This window comes from Oncorhynchus clarkii, chromosome 28, assembly GCF_045791955.1.
Source record: "Oncorhynchus clarkii lewisi isolate Uvic-CL-2024 chromosome 28, UVic_Ocla_1.0, whole genome shotgun sequence".
NCBI classification, from domain to species: domain Eukaryota; kingdom Metazoa; phylum Chordata; class Actinopteri; order Salmoniformes; family Salmonidae; genus Oncorhynchus; species Oncorhynchus clarkii.
The window spans coordinates 14,371,484-14,390,240 of NC_092174.1; the positions used below are offsets into that span (position 1 = coordinate 14,371,484).

The 18,757-nt window shown below is 42.5% G+C and overlaps 1 long non-coding RNA gene and 5 other non-coding genes across 6 annotated transcripts; all 6 read right to left on the minus strand.

Annotated features, from left to right (window-relative positions):
* Window positions 1-11,981: 11,981 nt before the first annotated feature.
* LOC139386977 (uncharacterized) lies at window positions 11,982-15,142 on the minus strand. The gene is made up of 8 exons (XR_011629110.1): window positions 15,073-15,142; window positions 14,191-14,257; window positions 13,847-13,896; window positions 13,615-13,671; window positions 13,354-13,413; window positions 12,588-12,650; window positions 12,342-12,411; window positions 11,982-12,118 (listed from the first exon to the last, which is right to left on the minus strand). It is a non-coding gene; the product is annotated as an uncharacterized lncRNA (long non-coding RNA).
* Window positions 12,479-12,551, minus strand: LOC139387625 (small nucleolar RNA SNORD47). Its single transcript, XR_011629204.1, has one exon. It is a non-coding gene; the product is annotated as a small nucleolar RNA SNORD47 (small nucleolar RNA).
* LOC139387628 (small nucleolar RNA snR60/Z15/Z230/Z193/J17) lies at window positions 13,233-13,316 on the minus strand. The gene has a single exon (XR_011629206.1). It is a non-coding gene; the product is annotated as a small nucleolar RNA snR60/Z15/Z230/Z193/J17 (small nucleolar RNA).
* Window positions 13,486-13,562, minus strand: LOC139387621 (small nucleolar RNA SNORD79). Its single transcript, XR_011629200.1, has one exon. It is a non-coding gene; the product is annotated as a small nucleolar RNA SNORD79 (small nucleolar RNA).
* LOC139387633 (small nucleolar RNA SNORD75) lies at window positions 13,738-13,807 on the minus strand. The gene has a single exon (XR_011629211.1). It is a non-coding gene; the product is annotated as a small nucleolar RNA SNORD75 (small nucleolar RNA).
* LOC139387626 (small nucleolar RNA SNORD74) lies at window positions 13,969-14,048 on the minus strand. The gene has a single exon (XR_011629205.1). It is a non-coding gene; the product is annotated as a small nucleolar RNA SNORD74 (small nucleolar RNA).
* Window positions 15,143-18,757: the final 3,615 nt, after the last annotated feature.

Below are 18,757 nucleotides of genomic sequence, written 5' to 3' on the forward strand. Positions count from 1 at the left end.
TATCACCAACTGGGGTAATGCCTGAATGTAATATTCGCTGCATTTTAAGGATACCTTCCATTGTTACCTTATTCACCACTGGAAGGGAATGTGAACAAAATCTAGAATTATTTGAACTCATGATATCAAAGCTCGCCACCATTTTCATATTTAAATGATGCAGTTGTCCCTCCACTTCATATGTTTGACTCAGTGGTCTTATGGTAGGAGACGGTATGTTTGTATTGTGTATGTTGAATGTAATATTAACCTGGCACCACTGTGTGTGATCTGCTTCAGGCAACAGCTCATTCCACTATACCTGTACTGTACTTTATATTAGTATTATTTTTTTTAAATGTTGGGTTGCCATGGATTTCAAGCAGGCAATGCCGTCAGGTCCAAACCCAAAACAACGAAATTGGACGAGACAGGCGTGTTGGGCGTTTCCTGTGGGATGCAGTAATGAGTTTTATTTTTTTTCATTTTCTTTTTCAGTATTTTTTGGGTAGTATTTGATTAATTTAGTTTGCAAATAATGATGTATCTCCTGTAGTTTGTCAAATGCAGTGTACCTGCTGCAAGAGATGGAGGGGATGAGAGGCAAGAACATCAATCTCATCTTCATGTGTGACATTGCATGCAAGATGCAGCCACATGTGCGAGTAATTAACATTTTTTTATTCAATATTTAATTGACTTTAACATTTGAATAGCAGTTTTCTCCAAAAAGTGTTTTCACATGAACATTTTGTCCATACTTTTTAGAGAAACTTTTCTGAATTGAAGCATGAGACCAAATTGGTTGTGCCAGTTATACATGACTTGCCATGTCAGGTACTTGAACAGGATCATTAATATTGTCAGTAGGTATTTATTCATATTTTATAACCCTTTTACCATGGTATGGCATGATTTTATATTTCTAGATGAAATTCAACACCCGATATGTCGAAGGTGCTGGACTGGCAGATAGGGAGCAGATGGAGAGGCTGTGGTCCTATTTGAGGTGCTTTGGGAAGGTCACCAAAGAGATGACGCCGTCCCATCGTATTGACCTCCTGACTGATGCACTTCACCATGGGAAAAAGATACGCCAGAGGCAACGTTGGTACACTTGGAATTGTTCTTATTCATTGATTTAATGCTAGTTGACTCTAGGTGATGTTCCTAACATTTCCTGTTTTTTTTGTATTAGTGGACTCTCTGCCACAGAGGTTTTCCCGAGCAACAGAAGTTGCAACAGGGGCAGAAAGCGAAATGGCAGAAATTGCACAGTCTCTTCCAGGTAAATCATTGTATCAATAATCTAAGCATAGAATTTCAGTATTGATTAGAAATGTCACATCTGTCACTGTTGTTATGTTTTAGGAACAACACTGGACACCATTAGGAATTGGGGCGGCAGGAATGTCAGTGTCACCCTTGAGAGGCAAAAACCTGCTCTGTGCTGGGAGGAGCAATATGTTGCAATGCTCCAGCAACATACAATTTCAATCTATGTCATTCATTTCAAATGACTAAACATGCGATGCCCTCTCTAATCCATTTTTTAAATTTTCAGGGCACAGCAGGAAAGTGAAGATGGAACAGCTGTTTTTTCAACTTGTGCAGATCGAGAGCTACTTCCTCCGTTTTTAACAGTGACATTTTTAGATCAATGAATATAATTGATCTCCCTGGTCAAAGTATTTAGAACCTTTCTGATTACAGAAAACTCAAGATGATGGAGAGGAAGAACAGCATCCTCCATTGATGGTCCCCCACCAGCAGTCGCTTCCAGACTGCACTCCAGACTGCAGAGTAACAGATTGATGGTCCCCCACCAGCAGTCGCTTCCAGACTGCACTCCAGACTGCAGAGAAACAGATTGATGGTCCCCCACCAGCAGTCGCTTCCAGACTGCACTCCACAGACTGCAGAGAAACAGATTGATGGTCCCCCACCAGCAGTCGCTTCCAGACTGCACTCCACAGACTGCAGAGTAACAGATTGATGGTCCCCCACCAGCAGTCGCTTCCAGACTGCACTCCACAGACTGCAGAGAAACAGATTGATGGTCCCCCACCAGCAGTCGCTTCCAGACTGCACTCCAGACTGCAGAGTAACAGATTGATGGTCCCCCACCAGCAGTCACTTCCAAACTGCACTCCAGACTGCAGAGTAACAGATTGATGGTCCCCCACCAGCAGTCGCTTCCAGACTGCACTCCAGACTGCAGAGAAACAGATTGAGGACCAATCTGGAGGAAACCTTCAGTCTGCAGCTAGAACAGCAGTTCCTCTGTGGCCTGATGACAGGATATATACACTGCTCAAAAAAATAAAGGGAACACTTAAACAACACAATGTAACTCCAAGTCAATCACACTTCTGTGAAATCAAACTGTCCACTTAGGAAGCAACACTGAATGACAATACATTTCACATGCTGTTGTGCAAATGGAATAGACAACAGGTGGAAATTATAAGCAATTAGCAAGACACCCCGAATAAAGGAGTGGTTCTGCAGGTGATGACCACAGACCACTTCTCAGTTCCTATGCTTCTTGTCTGATGTTTTGGTCACTTTTGAATGCTGGCGGTGCTTTCACTCTAGTGGTAGCATGAGATGGAGTCTACAACCCACACAAGTGGCTCAGGTAGTGCAGCTCATCCAGGATGGCACATCAATGCGAGCTGTGGCAAGAAGGTTTGCTGTGTCTGTCAGCGTAGTGTCCAGAGCATGGAGGCGCTACCAGGAGACAGGCCAGTACATCAGGAGTTGTGGAGGAGGCCGTAGGAGGGCAACAACCCAGCAGCAGGACCGCTACCTCCGCCTTTGTGCAAGGAGGAGCAGGAGGAGCACTGCCAGAGCCTTGCAAAATGACCTCCAGCAGGCCACAAATGTGCATGTGTCTGCTCAAACGGTCAGAAACAGACACCATGAGGGTGGTATGAGGGCCTGACGTCCACAGGTGGGGGTTGTGCTTACAGCCCAACACTGTGCAGGACGTTTGGCATTTGCCAGAGAACACCAAGATTGGCAAATTCGTCACTGGCGCCCTGTGCTCTTCACAGATGAAATCAGGTTCACACTCAGCACATGTGACAGACGTGACAGAGTCTGGAGACGCCGTGGAGAACGTTCTGCTGCCTGCAACATCCTCCAGCATGACCGGTTTGGCGGTGGGTCAGTCATGGTGTGGGGTGGCATTTCTTTGGGGGGCCGCACAGCCCTCCATGTGCTCGCCAGAGGTAGCCTGACTGCCAGTAGGTACCGAGATGAGATCCTCAGACCATATGCTGGTGCGGTTGGCCCTGGGTTCCTCCTAATGCAAGACAATGCTATGTGACTGGAGTGTGTCAGCAGTTCCTGCAAGAGGAAGGCATTGATGCTATGGACTGGCCCGCCCGTTCCCCAGAACGGGCAATTGAGCACATCTGGGACATCATGTCTCGCTCCATCCACCACAGACTGTCCAGGAGTTGGCGAATGCTTTAGTCCAGGTCTGGGAAGAGATCCCTCAGGAAACCATCCACCACCTCATCAGGAGCATGCCCAGGCGTTGTAGGGAGGTCATACAGGCACGTGGAGGCCACACACACTACTGAGCCTCATTTTGACTTGTTTTAAGGACATTACATCAAAGTTGGATCAGCCTGTAGTGTGGTTTTCCACTTTAATTTTGAGTGTGACTCCAAACCCAGACCTCCATGGGTTGATAAATTTGATTTCCATTGATCATTTTTGTGTGATTTTGTTGTCAGCACATTCAACTATGTAAAGAAAAAAGTATTTAATAAGAATATTTCATTCATTCAGATCTAGGATGTGTTATTTTAGTGTTCCCTTTATTTTTTTGAGCAGTGTATATTCGACAATAAGAACAAGTCAATTCATATCTGTTGATGACATTTCTGGGTGGGCAAACACAATTCTTTTTTATTTTTTAGCAGTTTCTGAACTTGGTTTCTGTTGCTAATGATCTATTGTTGGATGGTATGAGTAATTGTATAGCAGATTATCGTTTTTTTTTATGTTTATTTGTTTAGATTGGATTGCATTTAATAATTGTAAAAAAAATCTGTTACCAATAAATGGTCAAGGTATTGCCAACCGCCAGTCCAAAAGGCTTGCCACGGTCGGTAGTAGCATTAAATAAAATGTGAAGGACTACAACCTGAGGAGACAAGGTTTGTCCTTACAGCTCCCACAGGCCCTGGTGTATGAGGATGCAGTGCAGGTGGACAGCACTGTTTGGTCCTGGAGAGCAGGAGGAGCAGAGGATGATGGGGAGTTTCACCTCAAGCAAAGGCTCTTTGTGCTCCATTCCCTCAGAGAGAGGGCATGTGAAGAGAAGCAGTACATTGAGGATGATGTCTTCACTGCCAAGACGTTCTACTCACATGAGCAGGAACTGATTGTGGAGGCCTTACAACATTACACAGAGCAAGATCGATTTTGTCTTGGGGCAAGAGCTGTCCTTGCTGGAAAGCTTGAAGAGCTCCAGCATGCAGAAGGACAATGTGAATCATTCAGAGGGGCTTTTATTGAGGGCAGTGACAGAAACTTTGAAGTGGAGGACATTGAGGATGATGACCATTATGATGACGATGATGATGGTGATATTGATGGAGGAATAGATTAAGGAGGGTGCGGTGTCCATTCTGTTTTAATTTGTCCTTGTATTCCTGCCCTTTGTAAATATTGTAATTTGAATATCTAGATCACCATTGTCATCTTTAAATAAAATAACTTCTGCACCTGATCCTGCCTGGCTCCCGCAACGTTTTAACGGTCCAAAAATGGGTTTAGCAACTAAGGATTCTAGCTTTAAGTGTTAAGCATGTAGCCTACAGAGAAACCAATTTAGAGATCAAGCCTTGTAGACTCGTAATTTCTGATAAATTGACTTTGCTGGAGAGGGGAGACTCGAGGCCATGGTGTGGTCGAACTAGCACATTTAATAAATAATTATTCTAAACAAACCACAAGGGTTAGAACTACAATTTTGCGCCATTTCCGGTCACCGCCACTGGACGCGATGCAACGTGAAACAGGAAGTTGTAGTTCTTCACAGAAAGCGCAGGTGTTTTCGAACGATTAAAGTTTCTAAGCACTGCAACGTTTTTGTTTTGGAATCACAGTCATGACACACCCCTTAAACATATTACACAATGTTCTCACAACAATTCAGGACTCTAACAGCGGTTAACTTTATTTTTAATAAATAGGTATGTAGGCTTTTAGCTAGGCTTAGGTAGACTACAGTTTCTCCAGTAGGATAATACAATGGAGTGGACTACCAGTGGTTCATACTGTAATGCAGCTGCATGTTTTGGATGTTAGGCTGATAATTTGTCTTCATCACCCTTTTTTGACGTTGCTTGCTTACTTACTGTATATTTCTCAGACTTCCTGTCTGTCCGTCATACCCATGCAAATTCATCAGGAGAAAGTAGGCCCACGGGAGGCTCCCGGCTTCAGCCTAGGCCTAGGTGGTGCAACATTTAGCCCCTCCAAAACGCCCTAATTCACCTAACGCACCCCTCACGCAGGTCTGCTGACTTGCTATGCAAGTGTTGCACAGCAACAGATGGAGAAAACCTACACCAGTCGAGTAATTATTTTCAACAATAAGCTTCATTTTAATGTGACTTTACAAATAACATGAGGGCTTAATTGGAGTCTATTTCTCCCGCGCCTAGGCCTATATAAAATAACTTAACTGGCTCAAGTAGACTATGAGGCTTAACAGCATATTTAAAAAAATATATATATATATATATAATTTTGATGCTCAGAAAACTTGAGGTGCAAAATAAAACCACAGTCAGTTGAGGAACCCTGTCCTAAATCATCAAATGAGAAACATGCAGTTTAAAGTCATTTGCCAATGGATTGGGAAAGGAAGATGCTACGTCCATGGCAATAGATCAACACATGATTCGAATCTGGGTTTTGCATCCCTAAATATATTGTGACATTTTCATTGTTTTCACAGCCCTTCAAGTAATGAAAATTTTAAAAAATATGAACAATATTCTGAATAGGATGTATACATACACACAACCAAGTGAATGCAGCATTACTGCAAAAAAAAGGAGGCAAGTGAAAAGGGGAGAAAGTAGAGAACATGTCGGTTTGCCCTATATTAACCACCAAAATAACAAAATACAAATAGGAAGATTTGTTCTATTTGAAATGTTCCTAAAGTTGGGAAATGTCCAATGTCACCAGGGTGTCTGGGGTTATCTATAACACAAATGTACTGCCATGCAGTTAAATACTATCACAGGCATAACACAAACAAAACTATTCATTTGACTTTCATTCATCTTTCTGTCTCACAAAAACAGCAGGTAGATAAGATGGACGCATTTCATTTCAATATACTGGACACTTAATTTCAACATATTTTTGTGACTAAATTCCCACCATTGAAAACAAAGCAAACAACCACATTCTTACGACTCACATCTGACACCAGCATGGCGTGGGCAAGAGTGTCTGTTATGGGTCGCACTGACCCAGCAACTGCAGGACCTGGGGACCCGGGGGGTCCAGGCAAGACAGGCAGACCCTACCCCACAAAAAAAACACAAGAGAATACATCTTGATTTTTGTACACTTCATTTTGGCCCATTCTACCCCTCACCTTCCCATGCATGCAAATTATCCCCAGTTTGTTGTTGTAATGCAGTTTGTGTTCCCAGTCAACTTGCTTGGTAAAATAAATGCTGAAAGATGTCGTAAAGGACAACATAGCTAAACCAGAAAGGATGATGAGGAAATATATATCCTTGCAGTGAAGAGAAGTGGACCCACCATAAATGTCTCCAAGGCAGGATACCCAGAAGACACCACAAAGGTCTGAAACAAATAAAGTGAAATTGCTAATTATACATCATCACAGTTATATGGCCCATAGCCTTTCCCCTGAATTCACAAACAGGTAGGCAATACTACTTTGTAGCTCAGCCCCTTTAATGTAGCTGAAATATGATTGGTCTCAACTGAACATTTTGGTTTCAACAACCCTGTTTTTGTTGTTGCATTAGGGTCTTCGCTAGTTGCAATGTGGTTGCAGAAGCATATATTGGCAGACTTTTGAAAATGCCCATGAAATGATTGGGGAGAATGTAGACCCACCGGCTGATCAGGTGAGGATGCAACATGGGGTCTGGGGGGCCCCAGAGGTCCGCTGAGGCCAAACTGTTCCTCACCATGTCTGAGGGGCACTGGAGGTCCACTGGTTCCCGGCTGGCCCTCGCCACTTCTTGGAGGGGCTGGAGGTTGACTGGGGCCCGACTGGCCCTCGCCATGGTCGTGTTACTAGATACACTGTCATTACTACTTAAACTAGGCATCCATCTCACAACTGCTGAATGATTATGGATGGATAAGTGATATGTAGTGAACCGCATAGCTGTAAGTAATAGATTTCTGAATACATTTCACTTATGATTCAAACCATGGACCGCATTTCTGTAAATCAATCATTAATGTGCAAAATCCTTCTTCAACCATGAATGGTTATTGTCAGTAGAATCCATATTCCTCCTACCCCTGGGCGAGATGAGGCAACATCACAAAGTTCACTTCCACTGCTATGCTGATGACACCCAGCTCTACCCCTCCCTCATCAACTGCCTTCAGGACATCCAGAGCTGGATGAGCATGAACATCCTCAAACGCAACAAGACAGAGGTCATGCTCATCAGCTCTAAATCCACTCTCTACAAGTATCACCACAGATGGTTTCCCCGTCCCTCTGTAAACACAAGTCAAAAGCATTGGTGTCTCCCTGGATAGTTCCCTCTTTCGAACCCACATAAAAACCAGCAACCGGACAGCATTCTTCCACCTCCGCAAAATCTCCAGGCTCCACCCCTCACTGTCACACTCCAGCACCGAAAACCCTATCCATGCCTTGGTTACTTCCTGACTAGACTACTGTAACACTCTACGTCACCAGATGCCCACCAATCTCATCAATAGATTCCAGCTGGTTCTGATCTCTGCTGCCAGAATCCACACTAGCACCAGATCAACTGAACCCATCAAACCAATACTGGCTCCCTGTGCAAGCTTGTATTAACTTTAAAATACTCCTCCTCACTCACAAAGTTCTCCACAACCTGGCACCCACCTACCTCTCTGATCTTCTCCCAGTGTATGCCCTCTCCCGCTCCTCCTCTGCTGGTCTCATCTCGCCCCCATTCCACCTTTGCACCATGGGTGCCCAGGCTTTTAGCTACTATTCCCAACCCTACCCCTTAAACCAAACCAAACCCTTACCCTAAACCAACCCTACCCCCTTAAACCAAACCCTTACCCTAAACCAACCCTACCCCCTTAAACGAAACCCTTACTCTAAACCAACCCTATCCCATTAAACCAAACCCTTACCCTAAACCAACCCTCTTAAACCAAACCAAACCCTTACCCTAAACCAACCCTACCCCCTTTAACCAAACCCTTACTCTAAACCAACCCTACCCCCTTAAACCAAACCCTTACCCTAAACCAACCCTCTTAAACCAAACCCTTACCCTAAACCAACCCTACCCCCTTAAACCAAACAAAATCCTTACTCTAAACCAACCCTACCCCCTTAAACCAAACCCTTACCCTAAACCAACCCTCTTAAACCAAACCCTTACCCTAAACCAACCCTACCCCCTTAAACCAAACCCATACCCTAAACCAACTCTACCCCACTAAACTAAAACCGTACCCTAAACCAACCCTTACCCTAAACCAACCCTACCCCCTTAAACCAAACCCACACCCTAAACAGGGTTTGTATCCTCTTCCCTCTCCTCTTTTTATCTGTACTATTTTGTCTGGTCCTTTGATTTTATATTGCTTAGATTTTATATTGCTGTTGATTGATGCACTTGATTTTATGACTTTATGTACTGCACTTCATTTTATGTAGGCCTACATTTAATGTAAGATGTCCTTGAGTGTCCTGAAAGCGTTCACCAAATTAAAATGAATTATTATTAGTAGTAGTAGTATTAGTAGTAGTAGTAGTAGTAGTAAATCGGGGGAACCCCCCCCCCCCCAAAAAAAATGTAATTGGCCAGTTAATATCATTATTTAAATAATAATCTTACTTTAAAGCCCGCTTTAAAAAATAATCCAACAGGATCAGTCATTTGAATTGAGAAATATAGCATATTTTCTGACTAAAAAAGGATTCCTGTGGAAAGACGCATCATTGAATGGAGAGGTGAAAGTGATTCTCAAAATTTGACATCAGAATGCAGGACAATATTTTTTATGTTGGAATAAACATTCATCTGAGAATACATACATTTCCCCTTCAGGACCTCTGAACAAAACAAGTTATATGCAGGCACACTGCTCTTATAACCAGCAGCTTTGTGGCACCGGGTCTTGCAGGAGGTATTAAGTGAACGCCCATAGTTACCAATCCGGTTCTATAATTTGAAAGGAAAGCATTGTCGTTAAATGTAACTCAACTAAAAACATTAAAGCATAACACTGTATAACTTCTGTGTTGATAAAATACTGTTTACAGTACCGTAATTAAACATGATTTAACACTGTTGCCTGATCCTGCCTAATCCGCAGTGTTTTAGTGGTGGGTTGTTTATTCTTTCATTCACAATATTCTAATAATACAGGGGGTTAGGGAAAGACAACACTTGGCCTGGGGTCGTTCAGTGGTCTTGTGCTGTGGTGGAATGTCTCCCCATTATGGTTGCACCAATCCAATGCTTTTAAATGCATGAGGTGAAATGAAAGTGTGAACACTTCTGGATGCTGGGTATCAGAACACAGCCTATTTCTTTCCCCGAAATCAATTTGCCCCCCCCAATCCCTCTTTCCACTAACCCCTCAAAATACACCAACCCTGTAGTCACAGGTCCCTAATTCCACCTCCCTCTCACCCCTTCCCTAAATGTCATACCTTAACTACAGACAAGGGTAGTCCTGTAGCTGCAGCAGCCTCCGTCACCAGGGACGAGGCCCTCCTTTCATACCCCGTTCATGATAAAACACAAGGGTGCCCCTGTTAGCCGTTATGTTTCTTACTACAAAATTAATATATTACATTTTAAATTATAACATGGGGGTATGTAAGTGTTTCCTTGTCTATGAACAAGAGACTTCAGGCCTTTTGGTCAAACTGAAAGGTAATTAGCCATTGCCAGCAAGACCAAAAGCCCTTGGTTATTGTAGGAGCCAGTCTTTTCATTATACCGCACTCACATAGAGCCTACTGCAGGTTACAATATGAAGCAAATGAAAAGCACTTAAAGCAGCAATCAGCAGTAGAAACAATAAAGCATTTTCCGTCTTCTTGGGACTGGGCTGGAGAAATGTTACCACTCAAATTCATAGCCAGAGCTATAGATGCAAGGACTGACCTTCCTTGATATAGTTTGAGGCTACAGTGGTTACATTTACTTTGTTAAAAAACATTGGAGTAAAACTAGCTTTTATTTGGGGTATGACAAACTAAGCTCATAGGGCATTTATAAGTAATATCTTCAAGAATCAATGGGTACATATCATTTTAAATCCAAAGACGTATCAACTGCTGATTTCCCCTTTAAGATCCTAAAGACAAGTAGCTAGCTAATCTGACTAATTATTTCACTTGTTTATTCTTGAGACAAACATTGAAGGGAATTGTTGAACATACCTTTTTATATTTACCTTTAACTAGGCAAGTCAGTTAAGAACAAATGGTTATTTACAATGACGACCTATGAACAGTGGGTTAACTGCCCTTTTCAGGCCACGGAACCTTGATTGATGGGAGACGCCATCATTGAGTGGGAACAAAGAAATTACAGGTAGTTAGGTGATGAGGATAGCTAGCTAACATTATGGTGGTACTAGTGTTAAGAGTTGCGTCAATCAAATCTGGTATCAGGATAAATATGAAAATGAGTCACCGATTGTATACTATGTACTTTTTATTAGCTAAGCAATAAATGGTACATGCAATTTTCGTATATACAGGCTCGCTGTCACATAGAACTGACTTGTTCCTGACATTTATATAGATACTGGGCGTGGTTTAAACTCAGCCTATCGTTGGCGCCCAAGCTGGTCCCAGCCCCCTAGGCGCTTCAGCCGTCAGTCGTTGAGTAGAATATCTATGTGCCCATGCTCAATAGTTATACACCTGGCTCCTGTTAACATAAGACAGTTTGTTCTCGCAACACTACGTTCTGAATGTGACCCCACAACTCATTGCACAGTTCGGCATGTTATTCTGTATTTTTCCATCATGAGAAAGGCCCATGGCCCTGAAACTGTTGACAATGTCTCAAGTCAGCTGTGTTGCATAACACATAGCCACAAGCCAACAGCAGAGAACATGCAATCACATACAGTAACGGGCTATAGTGCATAACACAGAATCCTCACTAGCCATCTCAAGAGACTATGAAAATCAGGGTCTAAACAGCGCCAAGTTAAGGCATGCTTTCAACTATATACTTGCCAATGCCGTAATGAAGTTGTAGAATAACTGTCCTTTACACGGTACTCCCGAACAAAACCTCAAGGACAATTACCTGCGAAACCCAAGACCGACAACTCCCGGGAAAGACTTTGGGGGTTGAATATCACAGTACAATGTGGTTCTGTATCACTATTCAGAAGGTAACACGTACCCCACGTGGAGTAACATGTCTAGTGAGTATGCAGGCCATGGAACGTCAATTTATGGGAATTATGTGTAGATCCTTGCGACTGTGCATTATGTTGAAACGAGGCTATGGCTGCAGATGAGTGCCAGGACAATGGGCCTACACCACGGTCTCTGCACATTTAAATTGCCTGCACGTCCATCAACCACCACGTACGTGACTGTTCAAAATTGACATAAGAAAATCCATGCCTATGTGTGGTCTTCTGGGCACAGCCAAATTCTTTAATGGTAGTGGCTTATGGTAGAGAAATTAACATTACATTCTCTGGGACCAACACTGAGCATTATTGTTATTGACAACAGCAAGTGAAACCAATGCTTGGAGTATTCTTTATTGACCAATCTATAGTTCACACTACATTTACAGTTTAATTAAGTATATTTTGACAGCACAATAAAAGTGAACATTGCAGGTGCAAAAGGTAATTGTCCTTGCACTTTCATGACCAAACCCTGTGGGAAGAGGAAGACAAGTTAACCAAATGAAGTTACAGTCAACCATTAGGATGTCAATGGGGCAAGATCAGTATTCTTGTAGTCATCAAGATCTCAGGGAGAGAGTTCAAGAATTGAATCATCATTTGCTCACCCCCACATAAAAACATGGACCAGGTCACTGAAACAATGGCAGTGACAGACTTAAACAAACCACTTCCTCTGTATACATGAAACATACCTGCTCAGTTTATATTGAGGCGTCAAGGACATTCACTACAAACGCAACTGGTCTGACAGCCGTCAGGAACCTAAAGTGGAAAGGAAAAAGTTAGCGCAGCACATAGCATGAACTGAAGAGTCAATGAGCTTCACTTTAGCCTCAGAAATAAATGGAACGGTAGGAGTATAATCAGCGTACTCATATGGCAGAATCTTTTCATCACAGGCTGCTGAAATGTAAAATCAATGTAGCCCAAGCGCTTACCTTGGCCTGTGGTTCATTTTGCGATGTAACCCCAAAACAGCAAGATCAGCCAATTGTCCATGTCTGAAAGATAAAAATGGTGTCAAGAACAGATGGAAGCCATCTTCAAAGTTCCATATATACACTGAACAAAAATATAAATGCAACATGTAAACTGTTGGTCCCATGAGCTGAACTTTACCATGCACACAAAATGTGCACAATGCATTTCCATCCCTGTTAGTGAGCATTTTCTTTGCTAAGATACTCCATCCACTTTACAGGTGTGGCATATCAATAAACATGACCATTATACACATTGTGCTGGGGACAATAACAGGAAACTAAACTGTGCTGATTCCACAAAGCCAGACATTCAATGAGTACAATTGGCATGCTGACTATAGGAACGTCCACAAGAGCTGTTGCCAGGTAAAAATAGTGAATTTTATGAGCTACGCCACCCAGACAGCTGATTAAACTGGGGGATTTCTATCAATTAAAGCCCTTCGGGGGGGGGGGGGGGGGGGGGGGCCTGGCACCACTGCCCAGCCATGTGAAATCCATAGATTTGGGCATAATGGGTTTATTTCAATTGACTTGAAATATGAACTAAGTAAAACCATTGAAATTGTTACATGTTGAATTTATATTTCCGTGTAATCACCGATACATCAGATAGGAGCGAAAGACAATGCTGAGTGTTCTTCATGGTTAATCTGCTGAACTATGCTGTCATCATTGTATCGGCAATGATCAAGTGTTCCAGCTGCAGTAAACAACTTACAGGCAACTGTATTGATGAGTCCGACTAGAGGTTCCAACCATCCGACAACTTGAGGCACAACTGAGGAACAAATAAAGCTAGTTAATTTCAGCTGCACGTAGAGGGGCAGGGTCCTTTAAAAATTATACTGGAGACCGTTTCAGTTATCAAAATTCTTTCACATAGTCTCAGAGAGATTCCCAATGATACTTTAAACATCATCAACGGCATAGTCAACAACGCATATGGTCCAAAACTAAGGATTCCATGCAGAGCACTTACCAGGAGTGTGGGATGTCCTGGTTTCCTTAACAAGGTTGGCTTAAAGGTGGTTTTAACCTAAGGAAACAGTCGCTCTGTCAATTTTTCCAGTCAAAACAATTATATAACGCTGCCAAATGGACATCCATCAGTTTGAAAATGTGTCAGAAATCACTTCTGTCCACTACTCTTATTCAAATATTCATCACGTAGGTTTGATATTAAGTACAATGAGTTGGATGCCATGCCATACCTGATCGTACACCATTGTCATCCAGGATCGAGCAGATTGATCCTCATAAGCTGAAAGGTTAGAAGAGCATGATAAAATAATGGGCAACAGTTAAGTGATATGAACAGTTAAAAGCACAAATCCATGTCTGGTCAGTAAAGTTGGCGTTTCTTCATTTATTTCAGATGTCCCTACCAACATGTTTCTCATCATATCAGACATAGGTGAAATTCTACCAGACATAACTAGGTAGCTAATTCCCAAAACTTGACAAGAATCACTTGCACACCAGCAACTCTTATTCAAACGAATGTGGGCTTGATATAAAAATCAATGTTTGATGGGAATGCTGGTATGGCACATACCTGATCGTAAACCATTTTCGCTGAGTCATTCAACAGGATCAAGTAACGTTAGGTTGTACTTCATAATCTGAAAGGTTAGAAGAGTATGATAAGATACCTGGTAAAGTTAAATGGAATGAACAGTTAAAAGCGCAAATCCATGTCTGGTCAGTAAAGTCGGCGTTTCATCAAAAATCCTAACATGAATTTTGTCAGACGTGTTCGAATTAACACTGGCTATGTAAATGTCTAATGAATCCAAAAATGTGTAACTTTAGTCTCGTTAGTATATTTGAGCTGGTGCTAACAATTAGCACGTGGCGGTTCAGGCCAAACTGAACCAGTGTTTTAGACCTCCATTGTCCAGGAAATTCCAAATAAACTGCTATTTACGCGTTGTGTCCCTCTATTGTTGTAGTATTATATTGTTGCAATAAAATAATGTCAAAATATGTTCGTAGATCAAATGTGCAGTTGCGTTGAGCAACTAGCTTCATTTACTCCCGTTACGGCCGGTATGCACTTCCCCCCCCCCAAAAAAAATATTCTAAATGAATTTACAAGCGACCGAAAATACGTATTCGGCAATCAACAGCTCAATACATTCGCGGCGAGAAGTACATACCGGATGTAAATGAAAATAATTACTCGACGGAACTCTGTTCAACGAACGTATTTTTACATTAATATTAGCAGAGCTGGCGGTGAATGGAAGTTTGAAACCGCAACGCACTGAAAACGTTACTGGTTCAAGGCCACACATGAAAATACACCACCATGCAATACAAAAAGCCAAATAGCTACGTAAGACACACCAAATACACATTTAGAGTAGTACGCATAAGAGTCCAGTTCTTTTAACGTTACATTACCTTCCAAAGCAAATACAAATGTAATAGTTACCATTTTGTGGCCCGCACAGTATAAACTGTCCACCATACACTGTTGAGTTAAGCGCGGAAGAGGATTTTATGAAGGGGTGACGTTGGTATTTATACTATCACTCTGCTGCCTTGTGGGAAAAATCGGTATCACATTACATGATGTCATACATAGCCATAACGTCAAAGACAGTACAGTACGTGATAACACGTTTTGCCGAAGCCGCACACTCACTTGTGCGCCAGTTTCGTTCAACATTGGTTTTGTTCCAAAAGAAAACATTATGGTTTTACTTTTAATAGTTCTACCTTGTACATGTACGATAAGAAAGCAGTGAATGTGTTTAGCTAGCTAGCCAACTATAGTAGCTAACCAAATAGAAAACTGGATTATTGAATGGCTCCCATTGACTGCGACATGGAGGGCATAGTTTAGCCTTTTCTTTCCATACTGGTAAATTAGCTAGCCTGATTAAGCAAGATAGCCATAGTCTGACTAAGCAAGACAGTAGACACTATACTAAAGTTTACCAGGCCAGCTCTGATAAACAATGTGGGCTTGCATTTCTGGTTCCTAAACTCCAATATAATGAGTGTGTAGTCTATTTAATTTCCATTTCAAGTCTATCTGTATTTATGAACTCGGAAATAGAAAAACTATTAACTGTGTAATAAAATGATTCTACTTTGTTTTTCCCTCGTGTGTGTGTGTGTCTGAGGGGGGGCTTGCAAGCTAAAGAACACCATCCCAACCGTGAAGCACGGGGGTGGCAGCATCATGTTGTGGGGGTGCTTTGCTGCAGGAGGGACTGGTGCATTTCACAAAATAGATGGCATCATGAGGCAGGAAAATGATGTGGATATATTGAAGCAACATCTCAAGACATCAGTCAGGAACTTAAAGCTTGGTCGCAAATGGGTCTTCCAAATGGACAATGACCCCAAGCATACTTCCAAAGTTGTGGCAAAATGGCTTAAGGTCAACAAAGTCAAGGTATTGGAGTGGCCATCACAAAGCCCTGACCTCAATCCTATAGAAAATTTGTGCGCAGAACTGAAAAAGCATGTGCGAGCAAGGAGGCCAACAAACCTGACTCAGTTACACCAGCTCTGTCAGGAGGAATGGGCAAAAATTCACCCAACTTATTGTGGGAAGCTTGTGGAAGGCTACCCAAAATGTTTGACCCAAGTTAAACAATTTAAAGGCAATGCTGCCAAATACTAACTTCTACAGATGCACAATCGAGAGCATCCTGGCGGGCTGTATCACCGCCTGGTACGGCAACTGCTCCGCCCACAACCGTAAGGCTCTCCAGAGGGTAGTGAGGTCTGCACAACGCATCACCGGGGGCAAACTACCTGCCCTCCAGGACACCTACACCACCCGATGTCACAGGAAGGCCATAAAGATCATCAAGGACATCAACCACCCGAGCCACTGCCTGTTCACCCCGCTATCATCCAGAAGGCGAGGTCAGTACAGGTGCATCAAAGCTGGGACCGAGAGACTGAAAAACAGCTTCTATCTCAAGGCTATCAGACTGTTAAACAGCCACCACTAACATTGAGTGGCTGCTGCCAACACACTGACACTGACTCAACTCCAGCCACTTTAATAATGGGAATTGATGGGAAATGATGTAAATATATCACTAGCCACTTTAAACAATGCTACCTTATATAATGTTACTTACCCTACATTATTCATCTCATATGCATACGTATATACTGTACTCTATATCATCGACTGTATCCTTATGTAATACATGTATCACTAGCCACTTTAACTATGCCACTTTGTTTACATACTCATCTCATATGTATATACTGTACTCGATACCATCTACTGTATCTGCCTATGCTGCTCTGTACCATCACTCATTCATATATCCTTATGTACATATTCTTTATCCCCTCACACTGTGTACAAGACAGTAGTTTTGGAATTGTTAGTTAGATTACTTGTTGGTTATTACTGCATTGTCGGAACTAGAAGCACAAGCATTTCGCTACACTCGCATTAACATCTGCTAACCATGTGTATGTGACAAATAAAATTTGATTTGATTTGATTTGTATGTAAACTTCTGACCCACTGGGAATGTGATGAAAGAAATAAAAGCTGAAATAAATAATTCTCTACTAATATTCTGACATTTCACATTCTTAAAATAAAGTGGTGATCCTAACTGACCTAAGACATGGACTTTTGACTAGGATTAAATGTCAGGAATTGTGAAAAACTGATTTTAAATGTATTTGGCTAAAGTGTATGTAAACTTCCGACTTTAACTGTATTTGCATACACTAGAGCTGTCACAATGAACTGATATTGCTCACCTTAACCCAATTTCATTTTTTGATACATTTTAGAGAGGAAGATGAAGACAGAACCGTCAGAGACTGAAGACGGGAATGACTCCCTGTTCAATGGAACAGATGCATCACAGCTCAGCGTAAGAGGTGCCTCCCCTCCCTCCACTGATGTTTTAAAGTCAAGTGAGGAGGATGAAGATGCACTTTCCTCTGCGACAAAAGCCATAGAGACCAGAGCTTCAAAAAAGAGAAACAAAAAACATCTCTGGCCCTAAAGCAGCACAGAAACGGGGGAAAAGAAGGCCATGCCTCTCTCCATCCTCTCCCCCTTGGACACCCAGCCCTGCCAAATCCAGAAAAAAACGCTAATCTAGCCACATCTCTTAACAGTGGGTCAGCGAGGAGGAGTGAGGATGAACCAGACCAAGAGCCTAAACTGTTCCCCCTCAAACCTGCCAGGACTCTAGGACACCAGCTAAACACTTCAAAGTACACCCCACTTGAGCTCTTCCAGCTGTTCTTCAGTAATGACGTTGTTGATACTCTCTGCTCAAATACAAACAAGAATGCCAAGAGAAGACAGGAACAGGGATTTAAAGAACCATGGAGATCTGTATCCATGGAGGAAATGTACAAATACCTCAGCATTGTAATCTATATGGGTCTGCTGAATGTGCACACTGTATCAGACTACTGGGTCCCGAACAGGTTGTATGGTAATCCTTTTTGCCGTACAGTCATGACCATGACAATATTTTGGGCCAATCACCTATTCACTGCACTTGAGTGAACCAGCAGAGGGTGAGGAAAACGACAAGAAGAAGGGTACTGCGGTGTACAATCGGCTCATGAGAATCAAACCTCTCAAAGACCAGTTATTGGATGCATGCAGGGACGTCTCCCAATTCCAGAACCTTTCCATTGATGAGCGCATGGTGCGCTCCAAGGCCCACCAATGCCTCAAACAATACATGAAATCCAAGCCCTACAGGCATGGATTCAAGGTCTAGTGTTTTAGCTGATTCACGAAATGGTTACACGTGCGACTTCAATGTATTTGTGGGCAAGAACCCATCTGCTTCAGGAAAAGGGGAGTGCTATGATGCTTTCATGATCCTGTTGAATGTCCCTTACTTGGGCACAGGGTACCACATTTACATTTGATAACTATTTCACCGGCGCAACTCTCTTCAGTGACTTGTACAAGAAGAAACTGGGAGCATGTGAAAACCGTGTGGGCCTCTCTGGCATCCAAGAGAACAGCATGCCTCCCAGAGCAAAGAGAGGAACCATCCGTTGGCTTTGTGATGGGGAGCTGTTCTCCAAGTAGATGGACGCATGACCAGTCACCATGTTCTGACATTGCACTGAAAGGGGATATTCAAGAGGAG